The 22423-nt window shown below is 42.0% G+C and overlaps 1 protein-coding gene across 1 annotated transcript in view; it reads right to left on the bottom strand.

The window, feature by feature from the left end:
- The window catches only part of STMN2 (stathmin 2), a 43327-nt gene that overhangs the window by 20132 nt on the left and 772 nt on the right, over positions 1–22423 (bottom strand). The gene's annotated exons all lie outside the window — the stretch shown is intronic.

Below are 22423 nucleotides of genomic sequence, written 5' to 3'. Positions count from 1 at the left end.
TTACCTCTCAAGGAAACTAGTTTGTGCACTCTGGGATTGCTCTGCAGAGTGAACCAAAGCCTGGCCAGCTGTGGTGTTTAGACAATTCTCTTTGACAGTGCTCTCCTGACCTCAAATAATATACTTATTCACATACAGCCCACATTCCTCCACTAATGTAGGAAAATTAGTCCATCCCGCCAATCCCATTGAGGGAAGCTGACCAGGCAGAGTGCTGTGCCTGCTGTTAGACCTCAGCAACCACTTATTTGTTGCTAGGAAAAATAGGAAGATTTTGGAAAACACTGGTAAAACCACCCTGCCTGTTCTCATCTGTTATTCAATAGCTATAAGGAATTTTTTACAGTTTACACTGTAAAATGAAAATCTGTCCTTGCTGGCGGGCCATGGGCAACTTGGGTCACATTTTGTTCCTTGGCAAAGCACAGCTAGGACAGATTGCTGTGTCACAGCAGAGACCATTATTCATAAGCAAGACTATTTTTAACACATGAAATCAGAGAGATAAGTGTAAATGTTACTTATAATTAACATCTGATGAAGGCAAATCTGTTGATGCCTTTTGCCGTACTGAATCCAGTCTGCATAATAAAGTGTTAGTGATTTTTGACACTTCAAGTCCCACTAACCAGATAGTTCTTGAAGTTCTGCACACCTGGAAGGAAACAGAATCTGGCACATTGTCAGAATGTGCAATCCATAACACAGCTCAGCCTGTGTTCCCTTGCCAGGTGTCTGTGACACAGTCAGCTTCCTGAGACTGAACTAAAATCCTGCTTTGTCTTCTGCTTTGGAAGAGGCTGCAGGAGAGAGCAGTAAGATCAGGTGAAGCGTGAAACACGAGGTACAGAAGACTTACCACAGCCATCCTTCACATCGATTTCTCACGGATGTTATTGACAAAGCAGTTTGTTACAAATTTCACTTTGTTAATGCCCCGTCCCAAAACATGGTTTTTTGGTTTGTCAAGACAACGCTTTAAGTCATGAAATGCCATGTCATTTTGTGAATACCAACGGGAACACTTTGTTGGCCAGTAATATTTTTTTATAATTCATTTCAGTAGTGTGCTGCAACCTTTTCTGTCAAATGAAATGGTGTTATATGATCATAAATGTGTTTCCCCACAGCTGGTGGGGTATTTGAAGAAAGCTGCATGATGAGAGCTGGTGAAGTGGTGAAATAGGCTTGGGACTAGTAGGTGGGACTCAGGGAAGTAAAACTCAAGATGGGGCATGAGTCACAGATATTCTACATATCTTTTAGTTTTGGGCACTCTTCTCAGATGGATGAGTCTGGGGTTCACTTTAATTAATACTGGTTGTCAAATATTTGAGACAGCTAGTTTGCAGCAGTCGTGAAAGCTTTCTTACTAGTCAGTGGAGAGATAAGCACTGCCAGAGTGATTGGTTCTGTTCCAAGAGAGATGTCTAAGATAAATTCACTAAATTATCTTAAGGCCAGTGAATGTTCCTCCATTGTCAGAAAACCTGAGGATGCCAGGAGAGGTTTAGATTGGATATTAGGAAAAATTTCTACACTGAAAGAGTTATTAAGCCTTGGAAGAGGCTGCCCAGGGAAGTGGTGGAGTCACCATCCCTGGAGGTATTTAAATGCTGGGCAGATGTGGTGCTGAGGGACATGGTTCAGTGATGGTTTTTGTCAGTGTTAGGCTGATGGTTGGATTAGATGATCTGAAAGGTCCCTCCCAACCGAGGCATTTCTATGATTCTATGATGTTCATAGGCTTATGGAGTCACCAACGATGGAGGGAATGAAAAAAAGCCCCTGCAGTGAGTATATCTTATCCATCCCTTATGCCCCGAGTCAGGAGTGACGTCTCATTTTGATGCTCACACAGGTGGGGCTTATTTTGTGACTGTCTCTCTGAATGCAAAACACTGCTCAGCAGAGTATTTGTTGTGAGTCCATCTTGCAACCTTATGTACACCTGTGCTTTACTAGTTTCCCCAACAAAAATAATGTTGCTTTAAATTGTACTAACTGCTGATGGGCTCAAAGCAAAGGCACTGTAAAGGAGCTGGACAGAACTTCTTCTTTAATGCCCTACACTGCTCAGCTGGTTCACTGCTGGGAACAGTGGCACAGGACCCTCACCCACCTGGGGCCATTCTTTGATGACCAAGTCTTTAAGATCGCTCTCTTCATTTACTGCAATAGAGTTTAATATAAACACAAGTATGGAGCTTTGGTCATGTCCCCTTCCCCCGATTTTTGTGATGTTTCTGTATCTAGGCCACAGAGGAAGCAGGTACTATGAAAAGGAAACAAGAAACAGATAATGCAGAAAAGAAATTGTGAATTACTGAGTTCCCCTCTGTCAATAGTGACAGTGTTGCCTACCATATGTCCAGAAAATGAGGAAGAATGAACTTGGACAGATCTAATCTGCTTTTGTGGCAACTGAGAGTTTTAAAAAGTAGCTTTAGGCCTTAATTTCTGTAGCCTTCATGACCATTCCAAGGTCACTAAAGCTACCTAGGTTTTGGCAGAACTATTAAAAATTTTATTCTCTCCAACAAGAGATCCTTTTAACAAGCAACTTTAAAATAGTCTGGGATGGAGTCAAGCATTAGGGACCCCTGTAGCATCAGTTTTTCAAAACACAAAAGAAGATGCAAGCAACAGATCTGATCCTTTAGTTAATAGGATATTAAGACTGTGTCAAATTGTACCAATGAGCCCTGTTCCGGGGTGCAACACCTTGCACTCCACTCCTACAGCACAGCTTGAGCGACAGCACAGGGCCTGGTTGGAAAAGCCATCCCAAGGAATACAGAAGTAGTTGTTTGTTTATGAAAGACTGTCCAATAATGATTTTCTTGCATCTGCAAAGTGTAGATGCAAACACACGCCCACATGCAGATGAGAAGGTAGCACAAGTCTGACTGAAAATTGCCCCTAAATTTACAGTTTAATCACTGATCATGACTGAGGATTTTTGGACTAAAATGGCTTAATCTAGATGCCATGTCTAGGATTTTTACTTCATGTGTGTGATTGGATTCAAATGGCTTTGTTCACTTTATTTTCTGATGCCAGAAAGTTAAGATGTGAAATTACTATTTTGTATTATTTCAGTTTATGTAATTTTTATTGCTGAAGAAAAGAGAAAACCCATTTACTGAACCCTCACTATTATGGTCATCTGTGACATGAGTTAATGGGACTATTTTGTCAGGCTAATGCAACCGCATTGTCATAATAATGGAAGGGTTTTTTTTCTAATTTGGAAAAAAATAATCTTGTCATGGTTACACGAAACAAACAGTGATGCAGATGCTTTGCCACAGTCACCATTAGAGAGCCTTGGGCCAGATTGTACTGTCTGTTTACAGAAATGAAAACACACACATTTCCTTCCAGTGTGGCAGGAATAGGGAGCTGTGCCTGTTGAGAGCCTGGCCGTGCTCTCAGGGACAGCCTCACGACGTCACATGCTGCTGGGAAAATGGGAAGGGCAGCAGCCAGGCAAGGAAGCTGTGGGTCAGCTTCTCCTCCCTCCCCAGCTCTGCAGAAACTAGTCTGTAGCAGTGGCAGAGCCAGACGCTGCACTCTCATCTGAGCCAACCCTTCGGAGAACCAGGGTGTCACATGGGGATGAGGGAGCTCTGGGTAGTTCAGTTCCTCCAGGACTGAGGGGAAGGCAACGGAGCCCAATGCTGATACGGATGTCTGCAGCCCTCCTGAAATCCATATGAACTTAGGGAACTTCAGCCAGGGTGAAAATAGAAATTCCAGATATTTTTTTTTTTACTCTGGGGGAGAAGACCTCCTTCTTTAAGGTCTGTCTTGCCTTTGCAATTTTTGCAAGGCATCCCCCCCATATTTCCCTCCCTACCTCCACACCCCTCTCACTTCCTGCAGTTTTCTTCCCATAGAGCTTTTCATGTAGGAAAGAACGTGAGCTACTAAAACAGACTTTGAAGACAATGGAGAGGATGGACTCCCAAGACAGCTTTATCTCCTGCTGGTTAACTGAAACCAACTGTTTAATTTTTTGTAGTGAGATGTTCTACCCCTGTTCTTTAGATATTTTGGCAGGATGCTGGTGTTTAAGATGCTGAACTTACGCCAGCCTCCTCAAGAGGCCATCACAGTCATATAAAGTTCCTCATACACTACTATCACCTAAATGTGAAAGTCGTGTAAGCATCAGTATGTGAACTGGAAGGTAAAAGAAAATGGAATAGGTGGAAGCAGCTGCATCAGGAGGAAATAATCCTCCTTCCTTGGCTTATCTTACCTGCTTGGGATCACTTGTTCGTTTGTTACATACCTGCACATGGGGAAAACAGTCTTTTGATTGTTATTGTAGCAAGCTTTGCTCTGTTGGCTCTCATACAAAAAATCCTCAATTTTACTTTTATTTTAGGACTACTGATAGAGTACTAGTAATGATTCTGCACATATCATTCTGGGTCAGATCTTATCATTAATTTTCCTGTTCTCAAGAGAAATCCCTGTCCCCTGAGCTATCACTCAGAGTCTTACATGAATGATTAAAGGATCAAAACCTTAAAGCCTGGAATTTCTGAATGGGCGGATTTGCTTTCCATGATTTAATGCTCACTGTGTGTAACTTATTTCCTTTGCATCGTATGCCTGAAGGGTTGTCACATACTCTTTCCCTGCACACAAAGCTGTTAAACGCTTTTACTTCTGAGACAGCTTACATATAGAATGGCTTAAAACCCCAGACATTTGACTTAAAAATTTCCACTAACATGGCTTTGAAGATCCCACCGGTAAGCAGCACTGAGCCAGAGTCTGAGTCTCCACACAAGCTAAAAGCAGTGTTGTCAGGAATGCCAATGTTCATGTGCAAAGGCCAGAACAGCAGAAGGCTTCTCAGAGCCTCTCCTCAAGGCACCCACCCCAGCACCGCTGCACACAGCTTCTCTTGGCTCAGCATTTCTGAGACTGGGCTACACCTCTGCTAGCCTGCCATAACAGCAGCCTTGTAGAATTTGCTTCAGGACTTTCCTGCAGCAGGACAGCCCCTGAATTTATGTTATTTCTCTCAGAAGTTGCTTACAAGTGCTCTGAGACATGCTGTTTCCTGGGTGCAAAGCTGTGGGGCTTGGCTTTTTCCTGTGGCCACACCGGTGACTGAAGCACCAGGGAAGGACTTGCTAAGAAGATGGTACTTCTTCTATGCCCTTGCAACAGAAAACAAGTGAGGTGTGGAGTGGAACGAGTTACAGCTTGGAAGGACAGAAGTTGCAGAGTGTGCACGTGGAGAAGCCCTGTCATGCAGATGTCAGTCACCACGATGGCAGTGTGCCTACAACTTTCTGCTTAGAATCACGCAATGGTTTGAGTTGGAAGGGACCTAAAAGATCATCCAGTTCCATCCTCCTGCCCTGGGCTGGGACACCTCCCACCAGACCAGGTTGCTCAAAGCCCCGTCCAGCCTGGCCTTGAACCCCTCCAGGGATGGGGCAGCCACAGCTTCTCTGGGCAGCCTGGGCCAGGCTCTCACCACCCTCACAGCAAAGAAGTTCTTCCCCACATCTCATCTCAATCTCCCCTCTTTCAGTGTCATAGAATCATAGAATGGTTTGGGTTGGAAAGGACCTTAAAGATCATCTAGTTCCAACCCCCCTGCCGTGAGCAGAGACACCTCCCACCAGACCAGGCTGTTCAAAGCGCTGTCCAGACTGGCCTTGAACCCCTCCAGGGATGGGGCAGCCACAGCTTCTCTGGGCAACCTGTTCCAGTGTCTCACCACCCTCACAGGAAAGAATGTCTTTCTAGTATCTAATCTCCCCTAAATATCTAAATCTCCTCTAAATATCCCCTCTTCCAACCTAGAACAGTTGCCCCTTGTCCTTTCACTACACTTCCTAACAAACCCTTCCCCCTTGTCCTAGGGCTCCCCTCCCTGATCCAGAGTCCCTCCCCATCTCTCCTGGAGCCCCTTGAGGGACTGGAAGGGGCTCTAAGGTCTCCCCAGAGCCTTCTCTTCTCCAGGCTGAAACCCCCCCAACTCTTTCAGCCTGTCCTCACAGCAGAGGGGCTCCAGCCCTCCCAGCATCTCGATGGCCTCCTCTGGACTCAATCCGTTAGGTCCATGTCCTTATGTTGGGGGCCCCAGGGCTAGACACAGTGCCCCAGATGGGGTCTCACGAGGACAGGGTAGAGAGGCAGAATCACCTCCTGAACCACTGCCAGCTGGCCACACTTCTGGCTGGTGATCCAGGCACTGGGTGGGAAGTGCAATTTCCAGTCCTTATGCTGAGCGCACTAGTTTCCCCTGGAGCACCCAGCAGCCAGGGATGAGGCTATTGGAGGTGGCTGCTGTGTCCCAGCATGCTGTTAAGGTCACCTCGTTATTGTACGGCGGGACCATGTGGAGGCCCAGCTGAGATCTGCACTACTTTCTGTACAAACACTTTGGATGTGAACACCCTGTGCCAAGGAGCTTATGGTGTGAGAAAACAGGTGGGGGATGCCGGGAGAAAAACGACCCAGAGGTGGAAAAAAACTGCCTGGTGTCACAGACCCGCTCTGTAGGAAAGCTTCGTGGAAAACACAGGTCTCCGGATTTCTGGATGAGTGATACCTCCCTTGGCACAGGCTGTCTCTTTGGGAGTGCTGCAGACAGTACGGGTGCTGGCTGGTGAAAAAGCCCCTGGAGTGAGGATGAAAATCGAGTGTGATGAAACAGAACAGCAAGGGTTTAGTTACGCAGCTTACTGTGATCAAACAGTACCTTCCCGAGGCAGGAGCTGCTGCTGGTGCTGTTCCCAGCGTGAGACTGGGTTACCTGCGCGGGGTGTGACAGACTGGTGGCCAGCACGGCTTTTGTTCTCCTGAGTCTCGCCCAGGTGTTTAGAACGGTGGCGTTTATTCAGTTTTTCCTAATGATCTTTTCAGAGGCTTCCACTCACTTAATTTTTCATCAGCCTGGTCCCTTTATACAGGCTCAACAAGCTCTTCCTGGTCTTGCATCACCCACAGACAATGGATGTCATTTTATTCCATGGCAGCTGTGTATTGTCATGCTTAGAGAGTCATGTCACAATCCTGGCACATTGTCAGCCTTCCCTATCGAAATATGAGTTCTGCTACTGTTTCTTTTCATCTGGACATGGCAGATCCTTTCTGAAATTGTACTGATGTTACTAAATTATGTTTAGTAAACCCTTCCCCATCTTTTTTGGACTGAGATTGCAGTCAAATTGTTTTAAGAACCATATTGACTTCTCAACAGAGCAAGTTTTAGGAGTTTCCCACATGTTCTGAAAGCAAGCCATTGATACAGCACCAAGGAAAGGAATGGCCCCAAATGATTCAGCAACAGCGGCAAGTAAGAAAGCACGGGTAAAGAATCCAACTTTCTTTGCTTTCATCGTTCCAGGAGTGTCCGCTGCTGTGGAGCACCTCAATCTGGGCACAGGGTCCATCAACAGAGCCTGGTCCTGGCATTTTTCTGGGAAGTGGTTTTAATTGAACTGTAATTCAGGTATAAAATGTGAGGGTGTTTTATAACTCATATAGAAGTTGTAATCACTGCCCTCATCAATAGACGTCCTGTTACATTCCAAATTGCAGAGCTCTTCGATGCCTTCCCAGATTTTAAAAATTGTGCTTTGAACCGATGAAAGCTAAAAAATATTAGTTAGCCATAATTTAAGACTCAGAAAACAATTAAATTTAATTGCAAGGTGTTTTTTTTTTGCTTTAGGCAAAGAAAATACCGAGGGCAATCAACAAAGTTGAAATTTATGTTTATATTTTATGGGATAAATGCAATTATAATTTGCAGTAGGGTTGGACTCTTGATCTTTATCTTCCAGTAATTGAAGTATTCCCTGCTTGCTGAGTCATACTGCTGCGTGCAGAACCTATTGTAATTATTTTCACACCATAATTATCAGGAGAATTCATTTTAGAGACAATATGCTTCTGTGAGGGCTGTGGAAGGTACCCCTCAAAGTAATCATTTCATATAGTCTAGAAAAGCCATTTTATAGTGTCTGAATAGGAAACACATAAAAGCACTCATTATTTAGTTTATATATTTGTGTATATATGAAAATGTGCATATATATAGCTTTTTCATTTAAGTTTACTGAGTGATTTTGAGCAATCCATGTGTATTTAATGTACTTAACCCAAAGCCAAATGTGTAACTTCATCTTTATGCTGCACAATCACTCCTGCTGGCTGCCATGGCTACCGACTAAACGTCAAAATGCAAAAGACAATGAAAGGAGACAGTTTGAAAAATCCAATTTTCTTCTGGGTTTTGAATGGAATTTTAATTTTGTGGGATATTTTAAAATAAGGATGTCTCATCAGTTTGAATAAAGACATTAGTTTGCCTTCTGTACACAATGGCAAATGATGTGTGTAAGTAGATTACTTAAAAATGAAGGGTTCCTGTCCTGCAATAATACAAACAATGGCACACACATTATAATTGTGTTAATTAACAATAGCACTTTAAATTTGAATGCCATAAAAAAATAAGCTCTTAGTAAATGACTTTTACATTTCTGTATAAAACTGTTTATAGAGTATGCCTATTGATGTAACCCATATTTGTGGCAGATTTTGCTTTAAATCCAAGGAGGTGTGACAATGGAAACTGCATTGCAGATGCCCCAATACTCTGGTTCATCCTCTGGTGCTTTATATTGTACAGCTTGATTCCCCTTTTTCATAACATAGACTGTAGAAATTTAAATGCTTTTATACAAATTTAAAAGCCTACTCAACTGGAGGCTGAGGGGAGACCTTCTTGCTCTCTCCAACTCCCTGAAAGGAGGGTGTAGCCAGGGGGGTTCGGTCTCTTCTCCCAAGGAACAGGCCATGGGACAAGAGGAAATGGCCTCAAGTTGTGCCAGGGGAGGTTCAGGTTGGAGATTAGGAACAATTTTTACACATAGAGGGTTATTGCACATTGGAATGGGCTGCCCAGGGCAGTGGGGGAGTCCCCATCCCTGGAGGCACTTAAAAGGTGGGTTGACATGGCGCTTAGAGACATGGTTTAGTGATGGTTTTTTATCAGAGTTAGGTTAATGTTTAGACTAGATGATCTCAAAGGACCCTTCCAAGCCAGACAGTTCTATGATTCTGCGGTATGTGGGAACGAGGGGCTGTATTTATTTGATTACAAGATATTCCATAGGACTGCATTTCTGGGTTTAGAGAAATTTAGTCCCTAACTTAAGAAAGTCTGCCTGTGTAGAAAGCCTGTCAAGGGTGTGTTTATCCTTGGAGAAATCCCTTGGTTCAAAAATAAAGCCTTCAGGTTTTTGAAGGACTTTGAAAGCATTGCATGAAGTAAGCAAAAATGAAAGCAACTCCCTGATAAACCAGGTTTATAAAAGCAGATTCTGTAAAACTCATCTTTTCCTTTGGCATCATCTCCTAACAAGCAGGCAGCAGGACGACTAAGAAAAGTATCTTTTGGCAGGTCCCCAAATCTAGAAACTTGGGCTACTTCTAGACACTTATTTCAGTGTTCAACATGTTCACCATGAAAATCTATTTTCACAGCATTTAAAGATGTAAGAAATTTTTTTGTTAGTTTTCTACACAGTCCTAAAGAGAGTACAAATGCCCAAGCAAGATTTCATATGATGTTTCAGTGTGTGGCTACGTAAACCCATAAATGTCAATGCTGAAAGATGAAGTCCAAGCCACAAAATAGGAACAGATACTGGGGCAGTGACTTTTTTTTTTTTTTAAATAAATTTACAGAAATAAATTGAGCATATGTAGGTTGGCTCTGAATGTCTCACAGGAAGAGTTTTTTGCTATTTCTTTCACCTTTCTTTAAAAGGGGTGAGATTAGGAAATGGAGGGAGGAAGCAGGCCAGAAGCAGAGGTGCCTGTGAATCAACAGGAGAGGGGGCTGGGTTCATTGGTGTGAAGGTATTTGGTGTTCTGGGGCTGCACCTGAGGTACTGCATCCAGTTTTTGGGCCCCCCAACTTAAGAGCGACATGGAGGAACACGTGAAGGTCCAGCGAAGGGCTAACAGGAAGTTGAGGGACCTGAAGCATGTGGCCTGTGAAGGGCGGTGGAGGGGGACAGGCTTGTTTATTTGGGCAAAGAGGTGGCAAAGGCACTATGTACGAACTGCTTACAACTATCTGAAGGAAAGATCAATGAAATCACAGACCCAAACTCTTCCAGATAACAGGAGAAGGAACAACAGCCACAAATCGTGGCTTGGGAATTTGTGAGATCATCCATGAAGGGGTTGGCTAGACAAAGCGGTGATTGTCCTTCAAGCAGGAGGACAGGCTAGACAACCTGTAGATGTTCCTCCAACCAGCCTCTTCATAGTTCGGTTTCCAGAGTGAGCTCAATTTTACGTGTGCTGTTGTGGAAGAGAGGGCTTGCTCGCAGCCCCAGCTCCACTCCTCTTTGTTATTACCATCTTTTAGTCCTTGATATCCCAACAAAAGTGCATCTCACCTTACTGGCCCTCTGCACTATTGCTGTCATTCAGGATTTGAGCATTAACTGCAGACTTTGTGAGCTCATCCCTAGCACATCACAGAACCAAATCCCTCATGCTCCTTTCCTGGCTCTTCCCCCAGCCTCTCACTCACTCGCTGCCCTCCATCCTACCTCCTTGCTTGCCCAAGAACCTCAATCTTTCCTTTTGCCACTTTCCAAGAGCACCTGGTTGGGAAGCACCAGGGAGAGAACCCAGCTGTTCAGTTGCTGGACTTCAGATGTGGCCACCACCACAGACCACTTTACCAGCCACCTTTACAGCTTTTGAAAGGCAGTCCTCCAAGCACCCTTTCAGATTTGGTAGAAACTCTCTCAGCATTTAAACTTGCTTGCAAAGCCAGCAATGCGCCATACGGAATAGACATAGGCAACCAAAAAGATACATAAAAGCACATAAATAGAATTATTGTCACTATCCTTTTAAATGTTGGCTTTGCCTCATGGGGAAGATTTGGTATAGTTTGCAAAGTCTAAATGATCATGTCATTCTTGGAACTGTTGCAAATAAAATATCAGTCTGGTGATCAGTGAGCATTTAACTACAACAGCACAACAAATCTGGGGGCTCTGCAAGTTTTGGTATTGAGCAAACCCATAAAATTGTATTAGAAATCAGGCACATGGATATAAATGTGACTACTTTGATCAGAAATTGGAACAATTGAAAACACTTATATAGGTCAAACATAAGACCTAATCCAGACCATAAATTGGACATTCTTTGCCTTTTTTTTTTTTTTTAGTAAAACTGATTTGGGCAGTGACAACAATCAATAGAGTGAGTTGTGTGAAGTGATGGACGAAATCTTTCATAATCTTGACTCCTGGTAGGTCACAAGCATTTTCCAATTTGTCACATCCTTTTTTAGCCTGAGAAAAAACACATGCCAAGCACATATGCTAAAATAAAGCTTCAGCTTGAGCACCCACTGAGCCATGGCTATTTATCAGTGGTCCTCTAGAAGCCCACCTGAAGATATGGCCCATGTCCTGCATCATTCTACTGCCATGAACTCATCCTAACTGCCAGTAAAATTAATTGCAATAGTGTGAAGTTTTTGTTAGTCCTGATTTTGAGCTCATTAATACTGTTTTATTAGCAAACCCAGTCTTGCTTTAAGTCATTTGAAAAGTTCTCTTTGGTGCATTTAAGTTTTATCTAATAGATGCTTTCTAAGGAGACTCCTATTTTCTGAGCTGTTTGTCACATGTCTGTTACTCTGTGGCTTTCAGATTTTTCTGTATGATCTTTAACTAAACTATCTGTGCAGCTACTATTACTAATTAACTTATTTATGCTTCTACTATTGTATCCTGCCATGTCTTTATGCATATATTCAAACACTTGATTGCTTCCATTAAGAAAATAATGATACCACTCAACAGCATATTGCTAAAATTTATGTTAGGCATAGATTATAAATATTATTAAGTACTTTAATCAGAAGATATGTAAAATGAATGAGAAAAAAAAGAAAAATAAAGAATGACAGCCTCTTCTTTGAAAAAGTGCTGATGGTTTAAAGAAATTAGTATATTATTCAGAATTTATTAAATTGCCTGAGAGAGAACAATTGCTGGTGGGATATTTATGTTACAATTGACACTACAATAAAACTTGAATGAGAACCACTGAGACACCTGCGTTTTAAATAGCTTTACTTAGATCTGCATAATAGAAATACATTAATTTTCAAAGATGTAAAATTAATGCACAAATGTCTATGCTATAACAATTTATATGAACTTTAACTCATGTGACTGCTCCCAATTAACTTTTTCATGATCCACCTCTGTTTTCCATCTTTCTGTTCTCTTTACCTCTTTTATACTGTTTTTGAATTTAGTGACTTTTTTCCTGTTCTAAAATATTACTGAAGATTTCTAGAATTCATTTGCTCTGTCAGTCCGTTTATCTCTCTGATGCTGTCTCTCTGTCTCCATGTTTCTGCAGTACTGGCCTCCACTTAGAAGAGGATCTAGATGAATTCAGAGACACTGCTCTGCTACTAAATTAACCACACGGGGAGTCAGTCCCTGCAGAGATGCTCCACTGATTTCTGTGGGGCTCTGGCGTGAGGGTGCTTGGCTCATTTTATGTAAAAAAGGATTTTCACTTGCCATAGCCAGATTTCCAGTGCACTGTGCGCCAGCATATCCCAGCATCAACCATTTGTCATTAAAGGCAAATCAGAACTACTTCTGTGTTGTTCAGCCTGTCCTTTCGAACAGATGTATTGAACTTCCAGGACTGGCTTGGCCATTGCATTTTTCAATATGCTCTAAAAGTAAAGGGAGCTGGAGATATCCAAATGTCAACTTACAACAGCCTGTTTTCTCTCTTCTGTTGTATAATCAAATTGTTTTCCCCGTATAAAAAAGTCTCTTTTCCTGTATAATCAAATTCTCCTTTATTTGTGTAGCTGTCTTTCATATGACTTTTCAAAAGAATAAAGGAGATGTTTCCTTCCTAAGATGCTGCTTCAGGAGATTTAAAGGGGAAAAAATGGGTTCATTAGACATAAATCAACATGGTTCATTAGACATAAATCAACATGGTCTAGTACCACAACTTTGCACTGCTAAAGGATCTAATTTCAGCAAGGCTGGCCTTTGCACACCTCAGCCAGTGGAAGAAGGTATGACCCGTACACCACACTGAGACATTGCTATTGCCCATCCAGTGCCACTTCTTTTACTTCCACTGCATTAGAAAAGATGGGAGTCCTCCTTCCACTGAGTATCACTTTATTAAATTACAACAATTGGGCCTACAGTTTTCTTGGCTGGATGGCTGCCTCTTGCTGAATTCTGGAGATGCTTTTAGCAAGAATCATTTCACTATTTCTGGGAAGATGACTAGGGAAAAATACACAGTTCGCACGTGGTAAACTAAACAAGCACTTATTGTGTTATTTGAAAGGCTGCAGCACTTTGTGCCCAGAAATCATTCCTCATTTGAAAAATCTGCCCAGGCCCAGCTGTAGAATAAGTGATTGAAGCATCTGACTTAAGGCTTCAACTTCAGGCTTCAACCTGGGACAGACAAGTTAGACATGACTGATTCCACATGGGCTGGGAGTGATGCTTCAAGCACTGCTCCTCCTAGTCACTGTGGACCAGAGGAGCACTAGAAGTTGGAAAAATAAGAGGAAACTCTGATTAGGATGGCAGATTGTTCACACGAAATTTCAGAGTCGTCTGAAATAGGAATAATAGTCATAAAATCATAGAATACCGGGTTGGAAGGGACCTCAAGGATCATTAGGTCCAAGCTTTCTTGGCAAAGGCAAGACAGCCCAGCACTCTGTCCAGCTGAATCCTAAGAGTGGCCAGTGATAGGGAATCCACCATTTCCACATTGTGGAAAAACTTTCCTCTACTGTCCAATCAGAATCTCCCCAGAAGTAACTGCTAACCATTACCCCTTGTCTTTTCCATGTGACTCCTTCACAGAATCACAGAATGATATGGGGTTGGAAGGAAGCTCTGGAGATCGTCTAGTCCGACCCCCTGCCAAAGCAGGTCGATGCAGTGCAGGTTGCACAGAAACATGACCAGGCAGGGTTGAATGTCTCCAGAGAAGGGGACTCCACCACCTCCCTGGGCAGCCTCTGCCAGGGCTCTGCCACCCTCACAGCAAAGAAGTTTCTCCTCATGTTTAGATGGAGCTTCTTATATTCAAGTTTGTGCCCATTTCCTCTTGTCCTAATACATTACTCCTTGTAAAAAGAGAGTCTCCATCTTCTTTGTAGCCATGCTTTGAACACTGGAAGGTGGTGTACTTTACAGTGCTCTTCACATTTTCTATGCAGAAGAGATCCAGATGCTGGAAGAGCTGAGATCTCTAGAATACCAGTGGCAAGCTAAGTGAACTGATAATCACAACTTTGCAGAGAACTTAAAAGTACCTCTGCCATATTTAATTCTGTTTCTCAGGCCTCACACCACTAGAAGGTGAAATTCTTTACACTGTTAAGCTAGCACAGTGTGATTCTCTAAGTAAGGTATTTCTCTTCTTAATCTTTTACTGTAAAAAATGCGAATGCACTTCAAAAGGGAATAACTTGAATACTCAATGCAGATTAAAATTAATCTTACTATTTCTTTTCTTAAGAATTTTTATAGATATTCTACTTAGAAAATTATGATGTTTAGAGGTAGAACATCATTTCCTCAGCAAGAAGCTATTTGTTTTGAGAACAAGCATTTTGTTGATAAATATTCAACATTTCATATTTTAAACAACAATAACTATGGGCTTCTTTCCTATCTACAACGTATAATTTTGAAAGCTCCATGACTGCAGTCTTGAGAGTGTAAAAAAATATCTAAGCACATAGAAAAATATTAGCTTAGAAATAGTCTTTTGTATCACATCTACATAATAAATTGAATAAATGCCAGTACCTGGAGACAAGGACTGTATATTCAGGTGACTATAAACATGACTGCTGAGTGACATCAGTTGCTTTCTTTTCGCATGAATGATGTAAGAAACTAATATATCAAAATAGTTAAATGTGATATTGAGTAAAAGCTAATAAAAGGGTCACAGAAAGGAATTTCACTTTCAAAAAATGTGTTTGAAAAATCATAGATGCATATATAGAGATGATTCATTTTAATTTAAAATATTTTCTAGGAGCGTGCAAACATTTCTTACAGCTCCATTCAGGAAACTGGAACATTTGCAGCACAAAAATACTAGCAAACCAAAAAAAATAATTTTTGTTGCACATTTATATATAAATGTAGGTAAAAAATATTGTGCATCTTTGACCTGGCTGTGGTCTCTACAGTCTTTTGAAATGGAAAAAAATAATAACCATAATAATATTATGCACTTCAGGGAGCCCTGCCAATGAAATGCCATCAGGAGCGATCCTAGTGGAAACCAGAGGATGAATTTCAACATGTATATATCAGAAATCCTAGGCCAAAAGGATGATTTGTGTTCTCAACATCTTTAGTAAAGATCAAAAATAGTATCAAGATCAAAAGTTACAGCTACTCAGTCACTTAATGACTAGTGAAAATATTTTAATTTAATGCAATAAAAGGTACCCGAGCTCGCTTCAGGTAAAGCGTGTCTTAGCTCAAGTTGAATTCTCAATTTGTAGACTTCTACAACAGTAAGTAGAATAAAATATATGCATCATTACTTTTTCTTTACCTAAGAAATTCCCTAAGGATTATAACAAGTACCTGAATAGCAAAGAATGATAATACAGCCTTAGAAAGTAAATTGCTCTGTTTCCTAATCTGATCAGTATGGATTTTTCCAACTTCTATAACGTTAGGGCATTGCTACATGTTTCCATGCAGTATGGAACATAACCTCATATCACAGCTCTGAGGTAAGTATATAAGATTATCCCCATATTAATGAAGAGAAAGTCAGGTCATAAAATGATTAATGGACAAATCCAATAAAGGAGCTAGGTGCCTAAAATGATATTTAAGAAAAATTCAGGCTTCTAAACCCAAAATGCAGATTCTGCAAATTCCTGTACAGCTGCAGAGAGGTCATGAAAATCATAAATACCACCATTTTCTCTTCAAATTAGTGATGCATTGCAGAGTGCTAGTTTTTTCTACAAGCAAGGGGGCCTCAAGCTTGAAATGTTTAATCCTCTAATATTGGGAACTGGGTGTTCTTCCAAACCAGTCCCCATCCTCTGAAGGAACCAATAGATCCTATTTTCTGAGAGGATGTTGCACACACAGACAGGACAGGGTCCAGCCTAAATGCAGGGGCAGCCACTGCCTTCTTTTGAGATGCAGCTGAGGAGGAACATTGCTGGCTCTGTTGCTCCTGCCCTTTGGTACAACTGTGAGCACCCGGGACTGGAAAATAATAGACCTGTGTTCAACTTCTTTCAGAAATGAGGGGATTCAAGATGAAGGGTCCTAATTGTCCCTCAAAGAAATGTGAGGTTTATTTTCTGCTCCCACAGCTGTTTCTGCTTTTTGTCCAGTGACTGTATCATGTGATGATCCTATAAACCAGAGCTTCCCAGTTAGTAGGTGGAGGTCACGCTCCCTCCTGTCCTCTCTCCAGCATGATGCTATTCCCACAGGAGGGTGGGAAGGGACCACAGCTTGGTGGCTCTGTTGTTGTCTGGGAAGGGAGGACACACAGGGACAAGGCTCTCTCAGGGCCACACTCAGAGACCAAACACCAGCTGTTTGGCTGAGGGGGAGGACTGCAGCCATCACCACCTCTTCTTCCTCTCACCATGATGGTAAAGACCAAACCAGGGCTTCCCTGTGGCTGTGGGTAGAGCTCCTAAGGGATGGTAGAAGTTTTACCATTCCCTCCTGTACTTCCCTCCGGTCACAGAATAACAAGTACGTCCACCTTGGGAAGATTTCAGCTGTGGCCAGAGGTGCTGACCTCTCGCCACATGCTGTGGAGGCACAGTCCTGCCACAGGAGCCTTAGAGCTTTACTGGCTCTACCCTCAGGCACCTCCCTAAACTAACCCACCTCCCCGAGGTAAAACTGGCGAAAAAACCCCACCAGTCCTCTTCTGTGACTGTGTGTGTGAAGGATCACGATGTCTCCACAGAATAACTGCTACAACAGTCATGAGTTCTGTGTATTAGAATGAGAATGAGAATAAATGACAATTTATTTATTAACTTCTTGGATTATACAGCTACACCTACAAAAAATAACATTGCAAAATGTATTCAGCAAAGCCTAATGTTTCGTGTAGATGCTGTGCACCGGTTTAATGGCACATCCTGGCAGAAAAGAGCTTAAATTCGCTTCATTTGTTAAATTATGTATTAGCAGACAGGAAAAAGAAAAACATAGTAAGTGGAAGAGAAAATCAAATAATTACAGAGCAGCTTTGTATGCTGGTATTGCTCAGACACAAGATATCCTGAATATTTTGTTCCTAGGGGCCAGCATTTCTGCATTAGTCCCTTGTATTGACTGAGAACGCAGGTCCCTGCAGACTGAGGTCTCCAAAGCAATTTTTTCTGGTTTTGAAAAGTGCTGAGCAATTGGAGCCATAGACACTGCCTGCACTGCAGCCATGGGCGCCCAGCACCTTTCAGGATGGAGGTAATGTGTCCCAGGTAGAACTGCTGGCTGATGTTCACAGGGGAACGCACACTTCCAAGTGGGATTCTCAAACCGAATGAAAATCAACAGTGCCTCAGACTCTGTCCATGGAATTCACAGCGTGAGGATTGTGTGTAGCCTAGAAAGAACTGTGAATAGTAGCCATTCCTCCAAATCAGCTGCCAATTTCTGTGTCCCCGTGGGCTGAGGATCAGCTGATTAGGCTGAGGCCTCTGCTGGCTCGGGTGAGGTAATACTCATTTGCAAAGTTGGTTCATCCATCATCTGTTTTATGGATACTACTGGAGAAGACGTTCTCTACAAGCCATATGACAAGAGCAACAGTTTTAGTTTATAAAGGTGACTTGAATGGAGAGCTAATACTGGATTTTTGAAGGTGGTTACTGCAGAGGTAAGTAAGCTCTACTGGTTCATGATGTGACATTTTCTCCTCCTTAAAGCATTGGGCAGAAGCACTGAGAGTGCCAGGATAAAGAGCTCTGAAGCCTGATAATGTAATTTGAAAGGCAAATGTCCTCAATCTATGTACAGCCCGGGGGAGTACGCTGCAAGGAGACTTGTTGGAGGACTTCACTTCTAGCTGTGTTGGTGCCCACCGGTCATTGGGCTAGGAGCCACCCTCAGTCCTTTACGTTCACATGGAGGCTTTCTTGTATAATCTGTAGCAAAGCTTTTAGTGAGTTAATTTGCAAAGTATATCAATTATTTGGAGCAACACCATTTTAGGATGCCTACTTTAAGACACCTAGAGCTTGGTTTTTTTCAGAAGAGCTGAACAGCTCTTGTTCCTTTTGACTATTGACTAATAAGGCAGTTAAATTAGACCTACATGAAAATGCTGCACAGGTCAAGTGTTGCCCAGACCTACCTGTCATGGGAACCCTCTGATCTCTGTGTTTCAGACTACATAATAATGACTCCTTCTCACAGAAGGCTCAGTAGGAAAACTAATTAGTTAATTTTTTACAGTCTTTGAAGGTTAAAATGCTATCTAAATATATTGCTGGATACGAGTGTCCCATCTCTCTGCTGTAATGAGTGGGGGTTTTTAATTAATGCTATTAATTTGAAAGTGGAGAATTCTTGTTGCCCAAGAAAAATCTAACCATGAGATTACAGTGCATATATATTTATAGTAAAAAATACTTCTACAAAATATGGTCTAGAGAAATCTACTATTGTAGAACAAATATCAAAGAAATGAAAGAAATTTTCCTGGCTTAATTAATTAATGAAAGGCAATTCAAATTGGCAAAATCAATGTGAATGAATTACAGGAATACATTATTAAACAGGGAAGCCTTTAGTCTAAACAGAGCTTATATTGGGACAAAGAGGTGATGGAGATGGAAGAGAGAGAACATTTTGGAAGTGTTCAAGCTGCTGAATTTTATTTTCATTTCCTCAGCGTGTTATGGGATCTCTTCCATCGTAAGATGATGGGATAGATGATGCTCCATCTTCCTGCTTGTACACTTCCCAAGGTAAGTAAAGAACCGCTTTGAGGCAATATGTTGTTTAAATCATTACTGCCTCAATTCTCAATAGCAGGAAGAGTAATCTATTCTTTAAAAACAGGAAAAGAATGTGAATAGGTATTCACCTTCTGTTCTCTAGTGAATTGTACTTGCCAGCAACTTTATATAAGCTTAGTAGTCAAAACACTCAGAAAAATAAACTAATTGAAATGTTTCTTCTGCTAGATCTTCACAAAAATTGGGATTATGGTGTCTCACTCAAATCACATTTCGGCTAACATTATGAAGAAATGAACTCTTTTCTGAATCTTGTCTTCATACATTCTCATCTTAAAGTAATTTCCTATTTGACTATTCAGATAAGTAATTTTCTGACTATTGAAAATACTTCAGTGCTGACTTGTGTTCATTTATTTATACAAGGGGAAGAACCATATTTATTTATAGAAGGGGAAGGTTAAAACCTTCTGCTAAAAACTGCATAATATGGAAAGGAGAGTGTTCAGTCCAAATTCAGGCTGGTGCTTAGCCATATGTTGTTTAACTTGAAGCTTGTCACTGCCCTTGATGTCCAGATGATCACTCGTCCAATTGTTGAAGATCAAGCAATTGTTTAAGTGTACTGGTAGATCAGAAACAGATCTGCCAAAGGCTTACCCCTTTGTAGTAAAAAAAAAAAATCCTAGTTATTAAAATAATTGAACCAGATAAATTCAACAACCATACACTTATTTATGGTTTCATATGTATGTTTACATACCAGATTAAACAATAATGTAGTAGTCAGTTAATAGACAAATTTAGCAGTGACACTGTGTCCATCAAGCTAAGTACCAGGGTCTGAGCTCGTAACTAAAATGCAAATGACAAAATAGAAGAACAACTCTGAAGTACTTTTACAACAGTTTAATCAGTCTTACGGAGATATGCAAAGGAGGCAGTGTGGGGCTGCCTGAATTCCTGTATCCTCATAATCCTACCCATTTATTGCCTCACAGAGTTCCTGAATGTCTCAAAAGGAGCCTGAATTAAAACACTTCCTTAATGCATTATTAACGCATACCCCATGTAATTCTGCTAAACAACTTCCTATAAAATAAACAAGAAACATAATCAGGACTGAGAGTTTCCATGTGGTAATTGTCTGAAGACGTTTTCCTGGTAAATATTCTTTAAATTAAACACTGCAAGGAAACAATGAAATAATGGTTTCAGACACCTTTTTCAGTTCCAGGGGTATCACCTACTGCTTCACCCTCACACTGCCATGTACATATCCTGAGACAGTTTATCCAGCCAGGTGACATGGCCTGCCAGGTCTGTAGAGACCCCACCTGCAAGAGCTGCCAATGTATGTAACACACATCCCATACGGTAAGGAACGTAAGGTATGGATTAGTCCATCCATACAATCCAGATTTCATCTGGAAGATGGTGTTAAGGGGAGGATGCAATTTAAAAGCCCCCAGAATTTCTGTATAGTTGTGTTATATGAAATTTTAAAATAAGACACCTTAAATATAAATAAATAAATATGTGTGTGTGCCTGGTGTATGTCATTCATACACTATGTAAATTAAACAGAAAGAAGAACTTCGTAGGCCTTCAGGGTGTACTGAGCTCCAGAAGTTGTTACAGCTGTTAAAATTCCTATGTGAGCCAAAGGAGCTTTCCTTGAAAACCTTTTGTTCAACAGAGCCTAAGAGAAAAATGAGGCTAAATTTTGCTTTCTGTGGCAGAATATAAACACAGGCTTATCAAGGTATTCAGCGTCTGCCTAACCTGAGTTACGTGAGGAGTTCTGTCCAAAGCCAGCGGGACTATTCACATGCTCAGACCCAGACACCTGCCTAAGTGCGTTGCTGGACCAGGGCCAGAAACATAATAGCGGGACAGCTTAAGCTGATTAGAAATGTTCTGCTGGCTCCAGCGGCAACAGGAGCAAGCCTTTATTGCCACTTTGCAAAACACGGTGCTCAACCGGGGAAAAAAAATCAGGAACTCTGTAGTCCTCTCAGTGGTCTATTGGGTAAAGCTAGAGAACAAAACAAATGTGGCTTATTTAGCAGTAGCTGGAAATGTGTACGACGGAGAATGTATGACTGATAGACTGTCTAGATCCATATTTTCTCTACAAGTAACTACAGCAAGGAAGAATAAGATTCAAAGAAATGGTGAAGAAGAATCCTTAACCTTTGTGAGTTTGAAAAGGGAGGGTGCTTTTAATAACATTTCTTTCATTTTTTAATTGAAGGCTGTTGTAATTAATATTTTTAGAAACCTGGGTAGTTACATCGCTTTTTATTGCTTGTGTATGTAGCTTGTTAATCGGGTATTAATAGGCAAATTGGCATGGCATAGTCAAGCCGTCTCTGGGCAAACCCAATGATTCCAGGCATCTCTCTTGCTGCAGAAACCTTTACGTTTGTGTGCTGCGAGATCGTTAATCAAAGGCTGAAGAGCCCTTTCTTCCCTAGTGACAGAATTCCTAACAGGGCCTTCTGCAGTGATAAGTCTCCGACCAACTACAAATTATCAATACTGATTACCAGATTGCTGCAGTGGGGAGGGGACGGCGTGCTCGGCACTGCAGGGCTGGCCAGACTCCACAGCCCTCCCCTCCCTCCTTTATTTGCATCTACAGCTGTTTCATGCCTTGTTCCCAGGGGTGCCACAGCCAGGTTAAAATGCTGTCAATCCCCACCGATTATTCCTCGGCTGCGGACCATCAGCATTCAAATAAATGAATGTAGAATGCATTGGTTACAGCCGGTGCCAGGAGGATTCAATGTAACTTTGTGCAACATGATTCAGAGTGATAACAAAGTCTGTATAGAACGGGAATTTGAATGGGATTTGCTTCGTGGGGAAGGATAATAATTGTGTTGGAGCACTCCATCCTTATTTTGTGTGATTTGTGTTTGCATGACTTCAACGGTGAAAGATTGTGAAAAACCTGAATGCGTCAAACGTAGGTTCTGCCTCATTCCCCCCGCAAAAAAAAAAAAAAATATATATATATATATATATACACATATACACATATCTATATCTATATGAAGGAGTAGTAGGGTCTGGATGCTCTCAGCAGCGGTTGTTCCCCTTCTCTCCCTCCCACACACTGCGATTTTCCGCTCCCCCACCCCCCCCAGCAGCCTCCCTCGAACAAAGGCTGCTGCTCTGCGCCCCCGCCCCTGGCGCCGGGATACTCTGGGGGGGGTCTCTGGGCAGAAGCGCCCCGAGGGCAGAGGGCTCTCCGAGACCCGCAGGTTCCCCGGGGCCGGGATGCGGCGGGAGCGCCCCGCCCGCTCCCCCGGGCCCAGCGGCGGGTGCGGGGAG

Source organism: Calidris pugnax, unplaced genomic scaffold (genome assembly GCF_001431845.1).
Source record: "Calidris pugnax isolate Ruff unplaced genomic scaffold, ASM143184v1 scaffold61, whole genome shotgun sequence".
Taxonomy (NCBI): Eukaryota; Metazoa; Chordata; class Aves; order Charadriiformes; family Scolopacidae; genus Calidris; species Calidris pugnax.
This window is presented reverse-complemented; position numbering and strand designations above follow the sequence as displayed.